The sequence below is a fragment of the Lissotriton vulgaris genome, chromosome 2_1 (genome assembly GCF_964263255.1).
Source record: "Lissotriton vulgaris chromosome 2_1, aLisVul1.2, whole genome shotgun sequence".
Classification (NCBI taxonomy): Eukaryota; Metazoa; Chordata; class Amphibia; order Caudata; family Salamandridae; genus Lissotriton; species Lissotriton vulgaris.
Window position 1 is genome coordinate 1,539,885,896 of NC_141687.1, and position 24,066 is coordinate 1,539,909,961.

At 45.8% G+C, this 24,066-nt stretch overlaps 1 pseudogene across 1 annotated transcript in view; it reads left to right on the forward strand.

Moving 5' to 3' along the window:
- LOC147732869 (uncharacterized) overlaps nucleotides 1–24,066 on the forward strand; it is a 212,401-nt pseudogene that overhangs the window by 40,095 nt on the left and 148,240 nt on the right. Inside the window, exon 3 of the transcript XR_015308690.1 lies at nucleotides 4,383–4,423. The product of XR_015308690.1 is annotated as an uncharacterized LOC147732869 (transcript). The remainder of the gene's footprint in view (nucleotides 1–4,382; nucleotides 4,424–24,066) is intronic.

Below are 24,066 nucleotides of genomic sequence, written 5' to 3' on the forward strand. Positions count from 1 at the left end.
GTAACCATGCAAAAATGCCTAATATGGGCATGCAAGATCTGCTTGCTCAACAACGTGGGAGGAGAGTTACTTCTCCATACATCAGTAAAAATAGCCTGACAGTTATATAAGAGGAGCAGGTGCATTCTACTAGCTAGGCCCTTCTGAGCACATGCAAGGCTCTGAAGAGAAAAACAGCACATGGCGAGCACATGGCTAACTAAAATGACTGCCAAGTACAAAAATGTCTTTCAGCTCATGCTAACAAATCCCTGCAATCTTTAACACAGGGGCCACATTTTGGGAAATCTCCCTTATTGGGGCATGGTCCTATCTGACTCCAGGGGGGCAATGCTAGGATAGTCTGCATCACCCTTTTGTTTGTACATTGTTGAAATTCAATGCTCTTTTAACAGTTTTGTGTGGTTTTAAGTTTTTGAACTTTTTTTTAGTATCTACTGATATCAGAATTTAAGTCTTTCTGAATCCGAGTAGTCACAGTAAATTAAGGTCGGGAAACAAAAGTATGTTTCTCTGCATTAAGAAAGAACACTTTTATTCATTCTGCTCACTTTTAATTTGATGAAATTTAAACTATATATTTTCCTTAGCACAGCTTCTTAAAGGTACTTTTCCCTTTTAAATGTAAGTACAACTCCTTTCAGTGACATACCACATCACAGTTGACCTCCTGGATAACGTCACTGAAGGTAGAAACAATTCCTCTTTTCAGCATCTCATTGATGAAAGTTCAAATACATGCCTAAAAGGAAATGCTAGTGAGTAAATTCAGCAGGTTTCTGCTCGATTGTTTACAAGGAAGGATCTAGGGGGTGCCTCATGCGTACAATTGGTGTTAAAGGCCACACCCCTGTGCACATAGATAGTACCAGTGGAACGTTGTGGGCATTGGCGCGGTGCCTGTCCATTGGCAAGGATTGCTCAGAGTGCACCCAGCCCTCGCAAAGGCCCTGGCTCTCTGGCTTTGGTCTTATTGATAGACTTTTTTGTTTGTACACTTTTCTATAACTGTCGTTTGAGAAAACAACCCAAAGAAATACAATTGTTTCTGGAATGCTTTCTCTTCTCCTTTTTCCGTTTAGGACGAACGGTTCCAAATAGGGCCCATTGTTCAAGAGTGCATAATCTGTCTCTCAGGGTTTTTGAAGCGGCCTCAGCTTCGGACTGGTGATGCTGTAATGACAGTTTGGGCTCAAAAGTCTAGTTTGTGAAGTGATGTTTTCAACTCTGTAATGGTTTGGTTGAGTCCTTAATAAAAGATTGCATTCCAAAGATTTCAACCTAGTAAACTGAGGCATCTGCCGCCATCTGCCATGAGTTTTCAGGAGTTCATTTTTTCAGGGTTTTTTGGGGGCCTGAGGAGGCATCACCAAGTGTTGTTAGCAGATAGAGTTGCCTCAGCAGCCCATGTCCACATTACACGGCCCTCTACCACACCACAAACAATTGTAGAGAATTATGAGCAGTAGTCATGTGATACGCCGCGTGGCAACCTAAACCTGGGTTTTGTTTAACAAATAGTGGTGATTTTTTTTGGTTAACCTGCATAGATCGCATCACAGTAATTCATCTGTTCCAAACTATCCCCATTTTCTGTGTGACGTAGCAGCTGCTTGTATGATGGTTAATAAACGTATGTTGCTCATATTCAGTTTGCTAATCCATCAATGACTGAAGGAATGACTTCGGACAATATATCACATTCAGTGGGTTAAGCCATCCTAGGAGTAAAAAACAATATTTTTCTCTCAGAACCATCTGGCGCAGTGTGGTTTGCTGGCTTCAGTAATGAAAAGGGGGGCCCTCGGTCCCCCCGCTCGCATGGCGGTGCGGCGATCCCCTTTCCCCTTGCCTCCCGGTGGTGGGGGGCGTGACCTCCCGGGGTCCAATGATTACGCGGGGGTGCGCGCCGCACCACCGGTTGGCTGGCGCCTGATCCATCACCCGGAAGGCGTTGTGCAGACTTCCGGGTCAAAGGGGCGGGCGGCTGGGGGCGGAGGGAGGGGGCGTGCTGCCCCCTCCCCGTGTCCCCAGGAATAAAGGAGGGTGGGAGCGCTCAGGTGGCCCTTCTTGTCGCCTGGACGCTCCCCCACACTGGTCGTTCCCCGTGATCGGGGCCTCCTAATTTTCCCCACCCACCATCCCTGGAACAATGCGGTGTTGTACATATTGTATACCTGTTCTGATATTAATTACTTTTTTTCCCGTTTAGGAAGTGTTGTTGAAGCATAAATGTCGGTTACTATGTTGTTTGGTACATACTGTTTACCCGTTTATTGCGTGTATTGTCATGTATTAATTATTTGCTTCCCGTTTGGGAAGTGGTGTTGAAGTGTAAATGTTGGTTGCAATTTTGTTTAGGCCTTTTTTCCCCTAGTAGCGTGATGATGGTATGTCATGAAATGTTGATTTAGATAGTGTAGTTGTCCTTTAGCTCTTTTTTCCACAGGTCGTCGTATTTATTAGGGTATTGGACATGTGGTAAGGTCAAGACCGGTGAGCAGCTATTTTAAGGTCTGAGGGGGCGGCATCATCCTTTGGAGGTGTCCGCCTAGAGGGTGGAGGGGTCACTGGCCCCTCCTAGAACATCAGGGGCAGGTATAACTGGTAGGGGAGTCACGCTGTCCTTAGGCTGGTAGCCACCCCGTGCGTACTCATGACGTCAGCGTATGACGCGAGTAAGGGCCCTCCTTCAGTGGTTAAATGGAGTTCACGGGGTGGACCGAGTAATTAACGGGCTCGGCTGCATGGGTGGACCGAGTAATTAACGGGCTCGGCTGCGCATGCGCACCTGCGGTAAGGGCGCAGCTTGTAAGACCTGACACTGGTTAGCGACCTTGCCATATGGCCATAAATGTTAGTATGCAAACATTTTCAGATGAGGATGTTAGATTTGGTTAGGAACAAGCTCTATTAGAATCTTGTTAAGGCTAGCCTATCATACTTGTCGATATGATTATATCTAATGTTCCTGAATATGTTTGCATAAAAATTGTATATTTTGTTTAACAATTTTATTATTTTGTATCTTAATAAATACGGCCGGGGGGTCTTGCGATCCCCCGCCTTCCAAAGACAAATCATGTTCCGTGTCAATGTGTTCTGGGTTGATGTGGGTACACAGGGAGGGGGGCGGTAGCCGTCACTGACCATGCTGGTGTTTTGATTTTGCCCTCTTCACTTGTAGTGCTATGCATTCGTACTTAATTAGTGGTTGGTGGCTATGCCCTGCTCTGGAAGACTGGCAGATCCTAAGGGGCCAATTACGATGTCGGTCGGAAAGGCTCCGAACAGCATTCGATTTGTCCAAATCCGATTCGGAACCCACGTTTCCGACCGACTCGGAAACACATCTGACCGGCCGATTACGATAGTCGGAAACTGTTCGGTCGTTCTGACTTGGTTCCAATCGGCATTCGGAGAAACCGAGTCGGTCGGAGCTGAATCGTACAGGTCTTATGATGTCAGATTCGGACAGCCTTTCTGAATCGGTTTGTCTGATATGGATCGGCTGACGGAATCTAACAGTGTGGGCCCGTAGCAGGCCCCGCTTCACCCAGAGACCTCTAGTTGGGGCATGTGGGGGTACCCATGGGTTCCCTCTTTCCAACCATGCACGGTGTGGCAGGCACTAAGGGGTGCCCACTACAGGGTGCAAGGTTTTACGCAACCACCTCTATTTTCAACGAAAGCCTGTGTTGCTGGTCGGAACACAGGCTATTATTGAAGTCAATGGAAGTCTGACCGAACGGTGTTCGGAAACATCATAATCGGTCGATCAGACTCCACAAATCCGATTGAGTCGGAAATCATTTGTTGGATTGGAGTGTTGGATTGCTTTCCTACTGACATCGTAATCGGCCCCTAAGTGTTAATGTTGAAGGAGGCTGAGATGGAAGTTGAGCAGGAATTATAGGTGTTTGCTACAAGAGAAAGTCAAGTATAGCCCTAAGGTGTTTATATTTCAAAGATATCTACTCAAGCTAGATATGCACTCAATTCATCAAAATGGAACTCAGTTATGCACTTTATCATTTTCCTAAAAATATGGCTTGAATCCATCCTTGTTGGAATAAAGCTGCACACACGTCTGTAGGATTTAAATAGCCACTCTGCCCGAGCCAAATCACATGCACATTAATAATTAAATAACACAATAAATAAATAAAAGAACTGCCACTTCAATATGGGGTCAAGGTTATTGCCTTCCTTTATTGCATGCCAATTAAGAAGACCCAGATAGGATCAAGTGAAGGCACGAATCCTAACCTATGAATTTACTGGCATGATTTTCATCTTTGTAACATAAGAATTTACACCAATAATTGGCGTTCTTTGCTATTTTTGACCAATAAAACCACTTTCCCTTTTTTCCTCAACAGCAATCGTCGGATGCTAAAAATCAACTGGAGTCCAAAAAACAGTAAGTAATTATTTTGGCGACATTTGAACAATCTTTTTTTAGAGCGCATCATGGTCATCAAGGTGAGAGGCTGCAAAGTTCCTTTGTGTGCACAGTATACTTTGAAACAACACACAATCTGCACAGTGCCTGGCCTTGAACAACCTCCTGCCTCGAGGTCTTAAGAGAGGAAATTATACTGACAACTTACTGATAAAGCTTCTTGGCTAACTTCAGCATCACATTTAACTGGTGTCTTGCGTTCATAGGCGGTGGGTGGTTGGAATTGATGATATTTGGGGAATGGTCTTTCCAGGCCAAGTTCACACTTGAGTTGGGCTAAGCCATCTTTTTGCTTGTGAGGCCATCTAGCCTATACTCTCCTGTTGACCTTATGGGTGGCTGGTCCTCATGGGTTTCAGCATCTGCATACATGTGAATGAGAACTTCTTACCCACAGTAGGTTTAAGGTGTCAACATTGACCATTTTGTCTAGATTTTGTTCAGAGGATGATGTTCTTTCTGTCGCTGAATCTCTTCTTTGATCCTGACATGGATTCAGATCTGGAAGAGTTGGAGCCTTTCCTTACTGCTGATCTGCAGCGCTGCATTCTGGAAGCCTTATGTGATCAGAGCATCCGGAATGAATGCATGTGTATGTGTGTGTGTTAGGGTAGGTGTAAAGCACCAATCCTAGCTCCAAAGTGATGTTCAAAGGAGCAAAAAGACAAACGATTACAGAGTGTGGGGAGGAAGAGGCTGCATGGTATGGGGAGGGGTTAGCGAGGGCAGAGAGGCCATTCAGGAGTTTGGCTACTTCATACAGAGGTGTGAGGTCTTTCATTCAGAGGTGGGTCTGGAGTTTGGCACTGAGGAACATGGTCATGTAACTTCAGAGCTGTGGTGGATCTAGCCCTTCTTTGGCCTGCTGGCCTGCTACCTGTAGAGTGGGGATATTGGAAACCTGAGGGTTTGATGGGAGAATCAGAGGAGAAGCCAACGCGCTAACACCAACGTGCAGGGTCTGCTCCTGGGCCATGCATTCTCTGTTGCTTGGTCAGTCTCCCACCCTTATTTGTCACTGAGGCCTGCAACCCACTGCCTGCCGAAAATAGAAGGGAGGCTACCACACACGTCATAATGAAAGCTGCACCTCTTCCATTTTGTGGCCCTTAACACTGTCCTTACATTTTTGCCATGAATGGTTCAACACCTGTTGACTGTGGCCATCATCATATAGTACTGAAGGACTCTGTGAGAGAGCGTGGCGCCAATGTGGGGGGCATGGTGGATAGCCACGATCGCAGAGACTAGCTCTTGCTGAGGAGTAGGGGCATAAAGCAAGCCCCTGTGAGGCAGGGAGGGTCTCCCCAAACCTTCACAAGGCCCCCAAACCTTAAAGGTGGCTGCATTCAGTCCAAAGTCATAAATATCTGGGATTTGGGAAACTCAGGGTCCCTCCACATTCATCAGGGGAGGGCAGTCAGTTTTCGTTACGTCACAGGAGTGGACAGCTGAACAAATGACTGCAGAGTGAGTCCGCTTGTCCGTAATAAGTGGGACAGCTGAAAATTGATTAATGACGGTCTTGCCAGACCCATAGAAATAGAGAGAGGACTGATGCCCTAAATGAATATTTATAGTTGTATTGTACCAGCCTCGACTGTGATGTGAACCTCGTCTCACTGAAATGCCTGTGCCAGTCTGCTTCAAATGCTCCTCTGACCTTATAATGTCAAATAACTCTCCCATGTTTTCTGTTACTGTGCAGTAAGTACATCCACAAATCAGCCTGGAAACAGTGACAGCCACTAAGCAATTTTTGGGTGTACATTTCAGATACCTGACATTTTCTGAGTATGATGGGCATGCCTGAATCTCCCCCATCTTCACTACACTAATGGCCGCGGGTGCTAAGGCGAAAGAAATATTGTTGCATTACGTGCATTCCAGCGCTGAACCTCGGCCTGTCGATGCAACCCTCAGGGCCCTAGTGCACGAATCCCTACTGTTATGAGTCACCCGATGACAAACAGCATGCAAATTCTTTTTTGGCAACATATGTAGCGAGCAATAAGGGATCTCCTGATGCTGTGGGCGGCCGGAAGGCCTGTGTTAGAAGAGGAATAGTGAGGGGCAGATATAGCTAAATAGAACACTAGAGACACCCAGTACCAGATTTACTCAGGGTCTACACTAGTGTGGAGCTAAGCAATGGAAGCATTTCACACAGCAGCAACAGATCAATTCCATTCGCAAAAGCTATTTTGCGCTCAAAGCTGACCCTCACGCTGCACCCACACATTTGTTGTCACTTCCCTGCTAATGTATGTAAGGGGGCATGTTTGCGGCACGCTGCACAGAAATCTGAGGTTTTTGTTCAAAACCAGATTTACTGAGATAGTTTCATCTGGCTTACGTGTGCTTTACCATGCAATGTGCCAGATATAGTGAGTTTCATAAAATAATATTGATATGAAAATTCTTGTGAAGTTGTTAGAGAATAGGGTGAAAAAGGTCAGACCACTCCTACTGATGAATCCTGAGATCTCTATGCCCCAAATAGTTTCCTTTTCCTGGTTCCCTGTCGGTAGGATCAACTGGTCTAAGTACAAGGCACAGGCTTTATTCGATCCACGATGATGCCATCCCTTGGGGGGTGAGGGTGTACCATTCTAGTAAATACAGTCCTAGAGTTTGTTTATTGATAAAGGCCTGGAGACCATGATTCGGGACAATGTATCTATTTATAGCAGTTATATAGTGCACAATCGTCCTAGAAGGGATATCCCGGTGCTATACAACCATCCTGACCCCCTAACTGCTCCAACAACCAAATGCAGAGAACTTCAGGGAGAAAACAAGTTTTCAACAATTCGCGAAATGTGTTAAGGTCAGAGGTGGAGAGCAGATAAAAAGGGAGGACATTCCAGTGAAAAGAAGCCAAATAAGTGATGGAGTGACCACCCATAAGTGACCTCCTTATTCACCTGCATTGAATAGTAGCCTGATTGGTAGATCGAAGAGCTCTCGCTGGATTGTGGGAAGAAATTAAGCATCTTAGAGCAGCAGGCCCGGTGTAGTAAACCGCTCGATGCACATGGCAGAGCAGCTCGAAAACTTCTCTTTTACAGATAGGCAGCCAGTGAAGAGAGCTCAGACTGGCCAAAACCAAATTCCTAGCAGGAAGATTGCAAATCACTCGTGCCACCATATTTTGAACTGATCATGCACGAGTAAAAAAATAATCAACCATCCCTTCATATAAGTCATTGCCATAGTCCAATCTGCTCATAATAAATTCACTCTAGTCAAAGAATAGCGAAAGCGTTCAGGAGCCACCATCTGCCTGGAACAGTTTTCCAAGTCGGTGATGATAAAGTCTCTTTCAATTCTTCTTTGGCTGGCCCACTACCCGCATGTTGTTCCTTCTGGTGGGCCCATTCGAGACCTCAGCTCCATATTCCAAACAGCGTACCTACTCTGTTAGATCTCTCTGGTTTTGATGTAGCTGACTTCTGGTCCAAAATGATGGTTTCTGTCTTGATGATTCTCTCCGCATTCTTCTTCTGATCACCCTAGAGCAAGCCCAAGTCCACTACAGTAGCATCATTTTTGCTGTCCAGAGTCTCTGGTTGACATTATGGCCACCAGCATAGAGTCCAACTTGTACACTCTCTCCATTCTGTCTCCTCTATTAGCAAGCAAGGATGTAGTGGGGGATGCTCAGCCTTTGTTCTGATGTGGCCATCTTCATTTTGGGGTGCCTTCCCATCACAGGGTCGTTGTGCACTTCTTTATTCATGCAATGCACATTTTCTTACAAACTTTGCACTATCCCCAGTACCAACACGAAACAATGGTTATCAGTCAATTGTTGAAGTCCCAATGCAGCTGGCAAACCCAAGGTCAGCACAGATCAGTCCCTGCAATGCTGTCCGGTCAAATAACTTTAAATCCCCTTTTTGCAGGGTCCTGCATTTTCAATGATGGACATCATAAGGGTGGACGGTGTACCCAATTTCTATTTTATTAGGAGCTATTAGACTTTCTTTTTATCTGCAGCATCGTATAGCAGTATGGTATATTAGCCCGAATCCAGTGCATTCAAGGTGTCAGTACTGCTACTAAGGCTATGGCCTTTCTGTACCCAACCTCTGGGTTTCATAGCTGCAGTGCTTGGATGGGGCTGCAAACTTTCCTTGGCATATAGCTTCTAAGCCTGATCAATGCTTGTTGCTCAGTTGATGATTACTTGTATGTGCAGGGCTGTGGGTGCACTTATTCTGGTGCTCTGGGTGTTACTGTCCTTTATTTTCACCTGATGCAATGCATACTTTGGGGGTGCAATGCCCACCTACTCTCCCTCCCCTCACCCCACATACCCTAATAATCACTTTTGTCAGCTCACTGCTGCTTGGGTTAGTTGTATGTCTCCTGTTCTTACCTCCAGCGTGGTCGCGCTTCCAGGTTTTCTTGCAGACCTTCGAGCAGCTGCCTTCTCTCCACCACTTGCTCTGCAATGTTTTGCAGGTACCCGCGTCCTGTTGCTGCACTGCTCTAGTTTCCACCGCTGCTCTCCTTTAGAACGGGGACAGCTCCAGTTTGACATTGCACACCCTTCTTTCCAAACCAAGGTTCTCCTTCCCTGGTATCGTCTGCTGGTCACCATCTTGTTCCAATTGCACTGCTATTCTTCTTACGCCCTATCTGTGCGGTTTTAGCAGGCAGTCAGGCAGACAGCGCAGCACTCAGTAGGGTTGCAATAAAGTCGGCCAGTTCAGATGACTGTTCCTACCTCAGGATAATGCATGATTGCAATGGCCCACTGAGAGCCTAGACAGCCTATGTCATGCTCCTAGATAGCCTCTGTCATGCTCCAGAGGTGTAAGATTGCGTCCACACCTTTGCACACAGACACACAATAGTCAAAGATCTGAGACAAGTGGAAACATTGTCCTTAGATTTTGACTGTTCCTACCTCAGGATAATGCATGATTGCAATGGCCCACCGAGAGCCTAGAAAGCCTATGTCATTCTCCTAGATAGCCTCTGTCATGCTCCAGAGGTGTAAGATTGCGTCCACACCTTTGCACACAGACACACAATAGTCAAAGATCTGAGACAAGTGGAGACATTGTCCTTAGATTTTACACATTTTTATGGTATGTGCTACTTTGCCATGAAAGTCTAGATTAAGGTGGCAGACATTTTAGATTGTAGGATAATTTTCCAGATGGGTATTTCCTCTTTCAGGTATTGTGGTGTGTCTCAGTCTTGACATGTTGTTGTGTTAAGATTTTTTTTCAAGATGTCGCCTAAATGCCATCTAAATTTGTGTTTTCTAAATGAGCTTTATCATATACTGCTGCTACCTTTTACTTCAATAAAGATTTGAATTAGCAATAAAAGGAGATGTTCATTTCCATCTGGAAGTGAAGAAGGGATGACATTGACAAATTTAGTTGGGAAAGGGATTCCAGAACATTGCAGGATGGCGCTGAAGGCCTGGTCACCTTTCTGTCATTGTCGTGTTTGGAGATGTTTAAAGCTTACTACCCCTGTAGAGGCACTAAACCACTTTATGGTCGGTAACATTGTACTCCGTAGCGCAAAGTTAGGGGTTAATTCAGTGTTGTTGATGTTGCTTTAAAAATGTTGTCCTTTTCTATTGAACATTTTGTCCTTTTCTACTTACAGCAATTTGGGCATAGTTAGTGCCCATCAAATCAGCCCACTTCTTCCTCATCTCTTTTCTTCCACCTTACCTTCTCCCTCATCTGATCCCGGGGATGAATTCTCCTACCTTCTCTCCTATCCTCTTGCCTCTTCTATTCATTCTTGCCTCATCCCATCTTCTTCCTCCTCTGACTCATCTTTCTTTTCCCATTTGCCCATTTCTTCCTCCATTTCCTTCTCTATATATTTCCTGTTCTTCCTTTTGCCCATAGTCCTACTCCACCCCTTGACATTTATACCTCTATCTTCTTAACATTTTCTGCTTTTATTGCAGAAGAATGCGCTTCCTCAAGGGAGTAGACTTCAAAATGTTCCTACATTAGAAAGAAGTTGGATGTTGTTACAATTCGAATAAAGAGGGAATCCCTAGATTTTTTTAAATCCACCAGCCATGTCATTTAACCGGTTACTGCGCTCTGCACTACTGTAAAACTTGACCATCTACACACTTGTGTTAGTAGTAGTTAATTATTTAAGTTTATATTAAAACTATATACAATAAAAGACTAATCACTCATGCACTACGAAGAGAACATTCTGCATAAATAATAAAAAAAATGAAAAATATGCACTCTTAAGGCCATCCAACAATATATACAGATAGTCAAGTCAAGTCAAATAGTCTTTATTTGGCCATAATCAGGCCATAAAAGACACAAATATACATAGGTTCAAATAACGTCCAACTAAAATAGAATATTCCCCGCCAAGGTCGTCGAGATGGCCATCAACGCCCAACTCTGCAAGTTCATCGAAGAGAACCACGTCCTGAACAACTCTCAAACCGGCTTCTGAAGTAACCAAAGCACCAAGAACGCTCTCCTCGCTGCCACCAATGACATCCGCTCCCTCCTCGACCATGACAAAACGGCTGACATTATCCTACTGGACCTCTCGGCTGTCCTCGATACTGTCACCTACTGCACCCTAATCACGAGACTCCACGACACCGGCATCCATAATAAGGTCCTGGACTGGATCCACTTCTTCCTTATCGGTCGAACACACAAATCAGACTAACTCGGTTCCTCTCAGAAACTACAGAGATGAGCTGCAGTGTGCCCCAGGGCTCCTACGAGCCCCACTCTATTCAATATCTCCATGGCCCCCTCCCGGGCATCATCAGAAACCACAGACTCAATATTGTGGAAGTTGGCCTGGTATATGCTGATCACTAGTTATAGTGGGCACCTTGTACCAGTCCAAACAATCCTTATTGATGATTAGGTTAAAGACAACCTTTATTGAAAGCTATCCTAGTGGTAGCTATGGAGAGCAGCCTTCAGGCTAAGTCCCGAAGGAATGTAAAGCAGCTTGTTTTACCGAATCAGAACCTCCTGAATGACCAAATGAAAGGAGAACCACAAAAGGAATATATAACATATATATATTTATTACTAAACACTCTCTACTAACCTCTTTATGAGTTTAGAGAACAAAGCACACAATATTAAATCACTAGAATGACAGTAAATAGCACAATACACAGCGGGTTCCAGGGGGAGACCGAACCATATACTAAGAAAGTGGTATAACAACCATGACTTGACTAGACACAGTGCCTAGAGCACGTAGAATTGCTGGGACCCCACGGAAACACCCAAGTTAGTGACACAGGGGACCCACGGAGGAGGGGTGCAGTGTGACAACTCTATGGGAAAGTCGCGGTTGGAATTTTAAAGATTAAGGACAGTTCAGAGAGGACTTTGAGCAAACCCTTTAAAACATAGAAGGTTCTAAGGCCAGTACCCTTGTGCGCACTGGAGTACTCATATTACCTAGCCCTGGGAAGCCGGGTGCATAGGTGTCAGTTGATGTCGGGAATCTTCGTAGTTTTCAATGACGTGATTCTGAAAAGTGCTTCTGCTGTGAATAGGAAAAGTGTCTGGTGGAAACCAAGCCTGGTTTTGAGGTGAGAAGAACCTGAAAGCAAAGGGGACAGAGTCTGGGTCACTTCAGGGTGACTAGGGGCTCGGTAGACGAATGTCCACCGATGTCGGGTGCTTCAGGTGAGTTGACACGATACTTGACTCTGCAGCCACGGGGACTAGGAGATGTTAAGGAAGACCAAAGTCTGAAAGTGAGCTTTCCCACAAAGTATGTCGAGTGCTTGGGGGTCAGTGTCCGGATGTAACACCAACAAGCCTTGGCAACTGCAACCCACGCAGTCAGAGGAAATCAGCTTTGGTGAGGACCTGCAAGGTCCTGGGGACTCTTCACGCAAGGGAGAGTCAGGGCACGTCTGGAGCAACCATAAAACACCACATAAAGTCAAAGTTACCTTCACAGGGACTCACAGGGCAATGGATCAGGGATCGTGAAGGTGCCTCAAGAGGAATCACAAATACCAGCCCACAGAACACTCGTGGAGTGTAGGCCGGAAATCATCAGTGGAAACACTGATCAGGGTCAGGACTACAAGTAGCCCAAAGCACAGCCTCAGGGGTCGCCAGAAAGCATATGCTGCTGCAAAAGAGCACGGTGCACAGGGGTTTGGGTTGCACGGTCCCCACGAGGGATACGGGCCTCAGAATAGCTGAGAGCGCAGATCAACCTCAGAGACCTTGGGAACCCACCTCCTATGTTGCAGAAATCTTTGGAGTCCTCAGGAGCTTTGGAGATGCAAACCAGTCAGATGCGTTTCGGTGCCTGCTTAGCTTAACTCCTTTACTCCAAGGTAGATTCTTCAGTCGTCCAGCGCTAAACGGATTGTCGAAGTACTTGGTTTCTGCAGCAGAGTTTAGTCCAGGTAAAATCAAAAGTCCTGTAGTCAGGGGTTCCAACTTTATACCCAAGGAAGGGGTGGGACAAACTCTGGGGACTCACCTATGGGAGGGTCAGGACAGAGGGGGTACACCCATGTCCTTTATCCAGTTTCCCACTAGAGCATGAGCAAATAGCTCCTGCAACCAGTTTGAGCTGGACTATGCTCAGGGACACAAAATGTGACCTCAGTACAGACATCAACATTCTGAGAGTACACCCACCCAGCCCCAATACACTAAAGCCTGTCTGGGAGGTGGTTACACCTCCCTGTGACAGGTAGCCTATTGTCAGGCCTTCAGCTGCTCGAGCTTGGCTCAGCAGCAGGAGGGCAGACTTGTGTCTGTGGCTGGCAGCATCTATTTTGTGATGCCTAGGTCGAGAAAGCTGGTACCTGGTGTAAAGGTGTGTCTCCTATGTCCCTTTAGGAGGGTGGAATCATACCTCCCTCGCCAGTTGCTGGCGGGGAGGTTTGATTCCAAGGTGTTTGACACCAAACACAACATATGTCTAAGCAGCCGTTTTAAAGTTAGCATTTACAGTGAGGTTATAATGCACTTAAGAGTATATGGTTGGCTGTATCACAGAACAACCCCGTATAATAGATTCCGAAGGCTGCAGAGGGGTTCTGCTCATGCATGGGCACCCTCTCACGTAAAACCCAGCACCCTACCTTCAGGATTATTAAGGCCTGCCATAGGGGTGACTGATAGGTTTATATGTGCAGTGATATAAGGTAGATATAGTGAACCTATATCTAAGTAAGGGGTGCATGCACCACCTTACACAGGCAGCAGTAGCAGACCTGTGGAGTTAGTTTGAGTGGCTCTCATGGGTGGCACAATACATGCTGCAGCCCCTGGGAGGCCTCTGGGGTACCTATGCCCTAGGTACAAGTATACTATATACTAGGTGTTAGATTTGGGGGTATCTAGTTGGCACTGGTAGGTACTTTTGACAAATAGGGACCATTGCCTCTAGTAAGGGTAAGGGGGTACACTCCTAAATTAACCCCTGCTGACATTCTTGGTAGCTTGGCACGAGCAGACAGGCTTATCTCAGAGGCAGTGTGTAAAGCATTTGTGTACACACACAGTAATCAAGTGACAACACTACAGATGGACACCACACAAGTTGTATATTAAAAATAAGTATCTTTCATATAAATTTAACACAAGACCATAAACGACAAAAATCCACAATACTGTACTTAAAATGGTAGAATTAGCTTAGTTCTCTTTAGATCTTAAAATGTGTCACTTTGAGTCAATGTACCTTAAAATGCAATACAGCGAAAGTGTTGCAGGGAAGGGGATGCGTCGGTTCCCTACTGCTACGTAGGGGATGGTGATTTGTTGGTTTCTTACTGTGCTTCCGTGGTGATGCGGCAAGCAACGCCGTGATGCGATGAAGTTTTGGTGCAAAGAAATAAAGATGTCATCTTCTTCTTGATGCGGGCCACAACAGGCCCGGCGACAAGCTTCCCGGTGATGCGGCGGCGTCTGCTGCTATGTTGATTCTCTTCTCCGGCGATGCGTGGTGCGTTGACAATGATGCGAGCCGTGACAGGCCCTGCGACATGCTTCCCGGTGATCGGCGGCTTCTGCTGCGACATTGATCCTTTTCTCCGGCGATGCGAGGCGCTTCAGGGGCCCTGCGATGACTCGGCGGTTCTTGGGGGCCACGACAGGCCCTGTAACACGCTTACCGGTGATGCGGCGGCATCTGCTGCGATCCTCTTCTCCGGTGATGCGAGGCGCTCTTGTGTTGTGAAGCGGCAGTCCGGCGTCACGCTTCTTGCTTGTGACTCGTGCTTCCAGCTCTTTGCGATGCGCAGTTCCTCAAAAAGTCCCACACAACTGCAGGCACTTCCAAAGCACTCTTGGGGAGCTGATGGGTGAAGTCTGTTGTCCCTGAGAGTTCAGCAGGAGGATAGCCCTTTTCTCAAGCCCTTGGAGATCCTTACAAGTTGATGAAAGTACACAAAGTTCCTCTCTCCTTTCATTGGCAGTCAGGCAACCACTGCAGGCCAATCCCCCAAGCAGCACTTCAGCTTAGGGTTAGTCTATTCTCAGTCTCTCTGGTTCCACTCCTCAGCAGAGGTTTCTTTTTTTTGTCCAAAGTGATCTAAAGTTCTGGGGTTTGGGGCCCCTCTTTTATACACAGTTTCTCTTTGGTCTCTGAAGGCAGAGAGCCCTTTGCCTAGTCCAAACCAGTTCTGGTCAGTCCTGGAGCACTCTGTTTAAATGACTCCTTCTTTCCTTTCACAGTGCAGGGCAGAGACATCATACACACCACAGGAGGTGGAGCCACCATTGTGGAGGGAATTCACAGCCCTATTCAGGTCCCAGGTGCAACCCCTCCCTCCCATCTAGATGCAGATCTCTCTATTCAGCACTGGGCTGACTCACCCTGTCTCCTGCAATCCCCCAGTCTCTGTCACTCAAACTCCAGACAAGGAATACACAACCTAGCAGAGGCAGGCTTGGATAGTTAGACAAGAAAATGCCTACTTTCTAAAAGTGGTATTTTCAAACACAGAATGTTAAAACCAACTTCACTAAAAGATGCGTTTTATCATTCTGAGTTCAGGCATACTAAACTCGAATTTCTTCCTAGTTCCCTGAGTCAGTTAGGATTATAAGATGTAATAATCAAACTGCCCATTCTGGCCTATGGGGAATAGGTAGCCTTGCAATAGTGAAAAATGAAAATGGCTGTAATTCACTATTAGGACATGCCACACACATCAGGGCTTGTCCTACCTTATACTTACAATGCACCCTGCCCTTGGGCCTACCGTAGGGGTGTCTGATATGAAGAAAAGGGAAGGTTTAGGGACTGGCAAGTGGGTCCACGTGCCCAGTCAACATGGCAGTACCAGACTGCACACAGGCTCTGCAATGGCACACCTGAGACACACTTTTACAGGCTGCTTCTGTGGGTGGCACAACCTGTGCTGCAAGCCCACCAGCAGCATTTGGTTTACAAGCCTTGGGCACACTCAGTGCACTGTACTAGAGTCTGACCAGTAAACCAAATCAGCCAATCATGGAATCACTAATCCATACATCAATTTACAATAGGGAGCACTTGCACTGTGGCACTGGACAGCAGTGGCACAGTGCCAAAAAGCATCTAACACCAGCAAAAACCGATGAGGCAAAAGAAAAAATGGAAGGGAGACCCACACCAAGGTGCCAGGTCTAACACTAGGACTTATGAGGGAACCCCAGAATCCAATCTGGAGTGTACCTAAAGTACATGCAATCAATTTAGAGAAGAAAGCAGCTAGCCTGTGGTCCTGGACAGCAGGATCCCAGTCAGAAGAAGTCGAACACAGTGAAGCATCAGCAAAAAGTGGGGGTAACTATAAATAAATCATAGATACGCTCTTATATAGCGCCTTATCACCATAAGGTCTCAAGGCGCTTGCTTTGGGAACCCGTCCTGGTCTTTCCCTGCGAGATTACCCCTACTGGGCATCCCCAAGGTGAAGACCCATCGCGGTGGGGCTGTAGTGGAGATTAAGCAAGCTATTGCCCAGAGTTGCAGAGTGTGAACCCATGATTCGAGTAGGCACCGAGGCGAGAATTATCGAGTCAGTGGACATTATGAGCTCAAGACCCTGCCCCGTCGGGAATTGAACCCTGGTCCCGGGTATGACCTCTGCATCAGGGTCTGCCTCCTCTAACCGGTGAGCCACACTTCTCCATTAAGAAGCAGATCCTACTCTCCTACAAATATCATCTCCTACGCCAGTGACACCGAGCTGATCCTGTCCCTACCCAACAAACCCACAGCCACCAGAACCAACTTTCACAGCGGGATTAAAGCCATGGCCACATGGTTGAAAGATAGCTCCCTCAAGTTCAACTCGGACTAGACTGATTTACTCATCCCGGGACCTGCCCCCCTCAGCCTGGGACAACTCCTGGTGGCCCGCTGCAATGGGAACTCCTCCCACCCCCATTGACCATGCACGTATCCTCAGCATCATACTGGACTCCTCACTCACAATGCCTTTGTATCCTTATCCTGCTTCCACATGCTCCGCCTGCTTCGAAAGACATTTAGATGGATCCCTACAGAATCCAGAAAGGCGCTCTCTAACACTCATCACCAGCAGACTCGACTACAGCAACACACCCTGCGCCGGCGTCACCCAGAAACCGTTTTAGAAACTACAGAACATTCAAAACGCTGCAGCCAGGCTGGTCCTCGACATCCCCCACCACAGCCATATCACATAACACCTCTACAACTCCACTGCCTCCCAGTCCTCAAGAGAATCACCTTCAAGCTCCTCACACATGCCTATTAATCTCTCCACGTTGCAGGACCATCATATCTGAACCACCACCTCCTATTCCATGTACCAGCCAGACAACTTTGCTCCTCCAAACTTGCCCTGGCCACCATCCCACAGATTCACAAGACCAGACCCAGAGAAAGATCCTTCCCTACCTCGTCGCCAAGACATGGAACACCCTGCCCTTCCAACTCAGGCAATCCCTGTCGCTGACCCAATTCAGGAAGGATCTCAAGACCAGGCTCTTCGACTGAACCTCCACGCTCAGACGGATCAGCAGCCCCCCACCCCTCAGAGCATTTAGACCCTCACGGTGAGTAGCCGTGCTATACAATTTCCTGATTGAATGAACAGCACATCTTAAAACCCCATAGAGATCATAATTACAAAAATGATAAAAAACACATACAAAATACCTAGAAGTCCATGGAATTATGCCAATGCAGGACTTCCTTTAAAAGTCCTCCCATAGCATGGCAAATAGTTGGCTCAGAGAGCATGCAAAGAAAATAAAAAGATGGTCTATAGTGTTGAAACTCATAAGCTTTAAGAATAGGCAATACATAGCGGCGCCTGACAAAATCATAATAACAGCAGAAAAAAGTAAAGTGCTTGAGTCTATTATGCGTCTTACAAAAGTCATAGGGTCCTTAATTTAATAATTGCTGCCGCTTACACAATACAAAATATAAAGGCATTTATATAAGAGTAAGCTATATGTGGTAAGTTACATGAATATCGATTCTTTGACGTCAATTGTTTACTTAAAAAAGAGTCTCCAAGATATTTGCATACATCATTTGCTCAACTTTTCCTAATATATTAGTGAAGTGACACCTCAAACCCCAAACCTTAGATGGCCCTGCATGAGACAAAGGAATTAATTTTCATTTTATTTATATTTTTACCATTTTACAGAGGACTGTACTTAACACGAAGGTCATATAATATTGAAAAAACAGGAGAGGAAATTATTTGCAGATGAGAAACCAACGTCCAGATATAATTTAACAGAAATAATGCAATTGTCAAATGATGATAACTAGGCAGAAAATATACAGTACAATAAAATGAAACATAAAAACACTAATAAAAGATGGATATGAGACAGTTACAACTCAGAAAACAAATTGCTGCTGCTTTTGGTTGATGAAAGCTGGTGTCTAGCCCTGCTGGGCAGATCGTGTAAAAATAAAGAACAAGCTAATACGCTACAATGTGAAACTGGTCAAAACCTTGAAAACAAGCATTGGAAAGGCCAATACGTCTGGTTTTAATGGAATGGTCTATGGTGATGTGAAGCATTACAAGTGAATAGCATGGGAACAGATATATATTTGTGTAGAAGCAAATACATGTAGAATAGTATTGGTGTAGTTTAGAAGCTGTGGTTACAGTCGCACTGTCAAACAAGACCTAAAATCTATGTAGGTTTATGACTGCCCCCGTCCCTGCTGTGCTGCTGCCAGAGAAAAGCAACATAAATTATCTATTTATCTAAGTCACTTTAATAGCATTCCAATGCCATGCGTGCACCTCTGAAAGTTCAAGCTTGGGTAGCTGGATAAATAAACAAAATGATCACAGCTGTGTTGAGGGCCAGTACTTGTTTGTAGATTCACACAACTTCTGCCCAATCAAACCATGTGCTTTTGGCTCCCAACATGAGAGATTAGCCGAAACCCCCCTATAATGATGCTTACATAAGTGTCTGGCGACAGCTGCTTTGTCAAGCCAGACCATAATGAAACATAATAAAAATGAAAAAGAAACAGGTGGTGGCAGCAGGCCCGGACTGGCTGTTGAGGGCACCGGGCAATTCCCCGGTGGGCCGCATGGTTGGGGGCCGGTTTTGGGCCCCTGGGGCCGTTTTTGTTACAGGGCCGTTATGCTGCAAAAACGGCCCTGTAACAAAAACGGCCGAAAACCGGCCCTGTCACAGAGCGCGGTCGCACCTCTCCTCCCCCCCCTCTCCTCGGGGGGCTGGGAGGGAAGGGGGAGGGGGAGGGGGGCCGGCCGAGCACTTTGCCAGGGCCGGTTCTGGTTCCCAGTCCGGCCCTGGGTGGCAGCATCAACACAGAACATTCCCCTGCTTGGAATGTTTACCGAACAGCTCAGACAAGTTTCTGGTTTGAGTGGCAAGGATGAATTCTTCTGCTCTGGGAAGCCAAAGACGCACAATTGATGGACGGAATGCAGTCACTCCTGTATGCAGAATGTGGGTCGGTGACTTTCCACTAAATAGTTTGCGTGGCAGGGGAACATCAGTTGAAGCGTTGAACACAATAAAGACACAAGGAAACTTGCAGCATGTTTGAATATGTAGAAGGGGCAAGCATCTAACTATTAGATGATCGATCTTATGCATTTAGAACTTGCCTCTGTGAGAGAAGGGTTAGGACTGTGACCACCAGTGAGTCGCATAGACTGCCTGCATACTTTACCCATGTCACAGTGAGATGACACGATGATATGAACCCTTATGGAAGAAACCTGCTTTGTCTAGATCACCAAGGTCGCAGTTACACCTGCAAACTACAAATAGCCTCATTGTAATGGTCCTGGTGTTCAGCTCGGTAATCCCACACCCGGCAAATACAAATAGTGCGGGTTTGGAATTTACGGGGTACAGTAATCCCTTCCCTTTTTGAGTTCTGCACCTCGGAATGAGGGATAACATGATACACGCATGTGTTTTCTCCATTCTAAGCAGTGACATTGAATGTTGCAGTGTTTCCATGCGTACATTTTAGCAGGCCATTTTACCAGGCATAATTTCTATAGGAAAAAGTGCAGAAACTTCCCAATACTCGTTACAATTCGGCTGCAAACTTCCAAGTGCTCCTGAACCAAGATTACCAGAGTACTCAGAATGAGCCTAAAGAACCTTGGGGCATATTACCAAGCAATAGCGATAATTATCGCTATTGCTTGGTTAGAGACAAAAATTTACAGCTGAGCTGCGGTGATTTTTACCGCAAATAAACCTTGGTATTACCAAGGTTTATCGCAAATGCGATAAAAATCGCCGCAATGCATGAATATCGCTGAAAAGTCAGCGATATTCATGCATTACCCAGCTAATGCTCTTAGCCATGTTATCCACCTCCCATTGGATAACATGGCTAAGAACTGCTCAGGGCAGGTGTTAGCTTTTGGAGATATTCGCGCTTAGCGCGAATATCTCCAAAAGTTGGTAATAGGAGATAGCGATGTTAGCGACTGTTTTCAGTCGCTAACATCTTGGCACGCCCACTTTGCATGTCATTAGTGATAAATACCACTGACATGCAAAGTGGGGCCCAAGATGGTCGCAACCTCCTACTAGCTGTCGCTAACTGGTGTTAGCGACAGCTAGGTAATAGGGAGATAATTTTATCTCCGCTTTCTTGGCTTTTAAAGCCAAAAAAGCGGAGATAAACCCCCTTGATAATATGCCCCCTTGAATGTTGCTAACGAAAGGCGGTGAACAATATGCATGCGTAGGGCAAGTAAAATGTGGAATTTACCTTTCCTTTAGCAATGCTTTTCTCTGCAATAAGGCTATATTTCCAGTTGCCACCACACTACATGTGCTATGTGACTATGAAAACACATCTGTGCTCTTTTGCATACTTTCTGAAACGTTTAAGCATGCAACTTTTAGATATAAGTTGGATCTATGTTATTGTAGTTGGTTTTATATAGGGCTTACTACCCTTTTTGAAGCGTTGAAGCGCTTTAGGGCAGGTAGCATTCTACTCCATAGCCCAAAGTTAGTGAATAACCCAGTGGTTATTTGTTATTGTTGTATGTTGATGATTCTTGGGTTCGCTTTGTTCTCTGTGCAACTGTTTGAAGTATTTCCCCTATTTTATAGTGGTGCATTAAGTCAATAGGATTTAAGTGTGGTGATTAGAGGGAGTTCATGCAAATAGAAAATGGTATAAGTAACTAGGAAAGAAAAGTGTAGATATTGTGAGACTGCAAGACATGCAGATGAGTTTGGTAAACTAATTGCAAAATGCAGACTATGCCAAACATGGGAACATTTATTTTGCTTAATAGCCACATGACCACAAAACAATGCCACAGCAACCTGACCTTTCAATAAATGAAAAGGAGGCCCATCATATAGAATACCAATAAAATGTCTGCAGCCAAATATTCAGTTTTGGGTATGGTCTGCATTCTTGTTGATGAACCTCCTTAATTGGAATTAAAAAAGAAATGCTCTTTGAGCATCAACACAGTCTAGGTAGTAAAACATACTACCACAGATGATCCATTGTTTACCTTTATGAAACTTGCCTTCTCAGAGGTTAACCTGACATTCCGGATTAGCACAGCTCTTATGCTCTATTGTTGTTGGGTGCTGCCTGCGTTGAAAGGGATCTGCTGTTGCGAGTACTTTAACCCGTTTAACGCGTCGAACATTCCGCCCCAGTGCGGACGTTCGATCGCGCTAACGGGATTCGGACGTCCAACTCCAACTCGTGCGCAGCACTAGCGAGGTAGTGCACGCGACGACCGTTGGACGTTCGCAGCACTTAAAGGGTTAATTAAGTTGAATGCTTTTGAGTTTTTTATGCCTGACAATCACATGAGGCATCAATGTATTGAGTAAGTACATCTCTCCTGATGATGGTCATCCTGGTTTGAATACTCTTGAGCACCAAAACACTGACTTATATGGAGTGATTGGGAAATCACAGCCTATTTTATTTCAGTGTATCTTTGCAGTTTGTAATGGGTTGCCTTTTCTGATGTCTGGCCGTCTACCTATTTATTTTTTGTTTTCTTTCATGTGGTAGTTCTGATGAATGCTTCTAACAGCAGATTCTTCTTCTTGTCAATATTCCCCAGGTGTAGTCTGGATCCGTATCCTCAAAATCAATACTTCTGCCCGCCAGTAGGAGGTGTCACATGGCTCCACATTGACGTCGTTCCACTTTGGAAGTGATGAGTGGGGCCTCAAATAAGTGCCACCTCAGCTCACTGGCATCAGTTCCTTTCTTTCAGCGCATTCAAGTGTGGATTTGGAGCTTTACTCATCTCGTCTTTGACACATCTTTCCACCAAAATTCGCATTTTTTTAAACCTGTGAGCGATGAAACTTTTCCCAAGAATACTGGTGTCATGCCATGTAGGGTCTACATGAAGTATGTCTGTGGTGCCTGGGGTCTGAGCACGATTCCAGGGCCTGTGATGACTGTGCCCAGATGAATCCGAAGGCTGTACAGGATTGCAAGGCAAAACTTTGTCTACAAACATTGGAAGACTCCATGCCGTGACTGTCAAAGATGAAAGGAAGATCCCGTTCCCTCTCCCAAAGTCTTTCTGGAGGCAGGTCCTCATCACCATTGAAGTCTTTAGGTAAGTCAAAAAAGAAGCCAAAATGGACTCACCCCCTTCCTGACACTCTCAAACTCCAGAGAGGCTGTGAGGGCATCAACATGCTGCTCGGGTTTGCTCCTCAAGAGCTGATTCTGAGTTTTGTCCTGATGTAACTCAAATTTCCGGGTCTGTCTGTGACTTTGCATCAAATAGAGGCCCTTACAGTGGCCATGGTGCACATATTTTTCACATTTCTGGCTTCCTCTGGCACGCCCTGTGGCTCTAATGATCTGCAGAGACCTACACATGGAGTCCCACCGGCAGGTTCACCCTCTGCGCTGTCTGTGCCTCGAATCTGCTTTGGGTTCCATACTGCTTTGGCTTCAGTGCTGACTTTTGCCCCGGTGCCACTCTCTGCTCTGGTTCGGCTCACATTGATGCAGGTGCTGACGCCAATTGTGCTGAATTAAGAGTAGCTGCTTATAGTGGTTTCTGACTCTAAGCCTGCTTTTTTACGATGGAAGCCATGCTCTGATCACACTGGAGCGCAACCTAAAGTCAACCCTACATTCTCCCATACCTTACCTTTACCTTAGGACAGAGCTCATACTTACATCAGTTCTTCTGTTTTGATATTAACAAGAACAACTACGATAAGGGGTCTGAATGTGCTACACAATACAACAAAGTCAATTGGTATGCTGAATTACAGGATGCCAGTAGTCTGGACACCTCCCCAAACACTGAACTTGTCTCCCCCTGGTCCTGCTGGGCAGAGAGGAGAGTGCATCTTTTGATGTGGTTATGCGAAGGACTGCGGAGTCCCTGACCTGCAGCTCCCTACAGTGGAAATCAGAACAAACTTTATGACGGAGGTTCTGCACCTTGGCCTGTCACCTACTGAAGCTCTCTTATCATATATCAAAGCCGTAATGGATACCGTCTTGGGTACTCAGGCAGTGTGTTGCCTGCTGCGATCTGCCCTTGCCAGGCTGTATCCTCACCAGTTCCTCCCTTTCGTGGTTATATCAAGGGTTTCCAATACCACCAGCGCCAAATCCCGCTGCTGGCAAAACAACCTTCTCTGCCATTTCGTTCCAAAAGACAATGTGCAAAACATCACAGACAAGGGGCAGCTCAGTCTCTCACCTGTCTGGCAACCACAACTGCAAAACCACTTTAGTATGTTCCTTTTGACATACATCCACCATGTTGGAAACAGAATATAACATTTTCTCCAAGGGTGGCAAGCCATCAATTCAAGTGCATGGTTCACCCAAATTGTCAAAAGTGGCTACACCCTCCCATTTCTTTCTCTCCTGCCGCATCTTCAACTCTCATCAGCGACCTGCATTTCTGCTGTAGTTATTAACACTTTTTCATGACAGGCAGGCTATCTCCCTTCTAACTTTCTTTGCCCCACCTAGTCTCTCGAAAGAAGAGACTGCATCGTTTGGGCCCAAAGAGTGTCCTCTTTATCTACACTGATTATACCGGGGAGCATCAGGAAGAGGTCAACTCTTTGTTGTTTCTT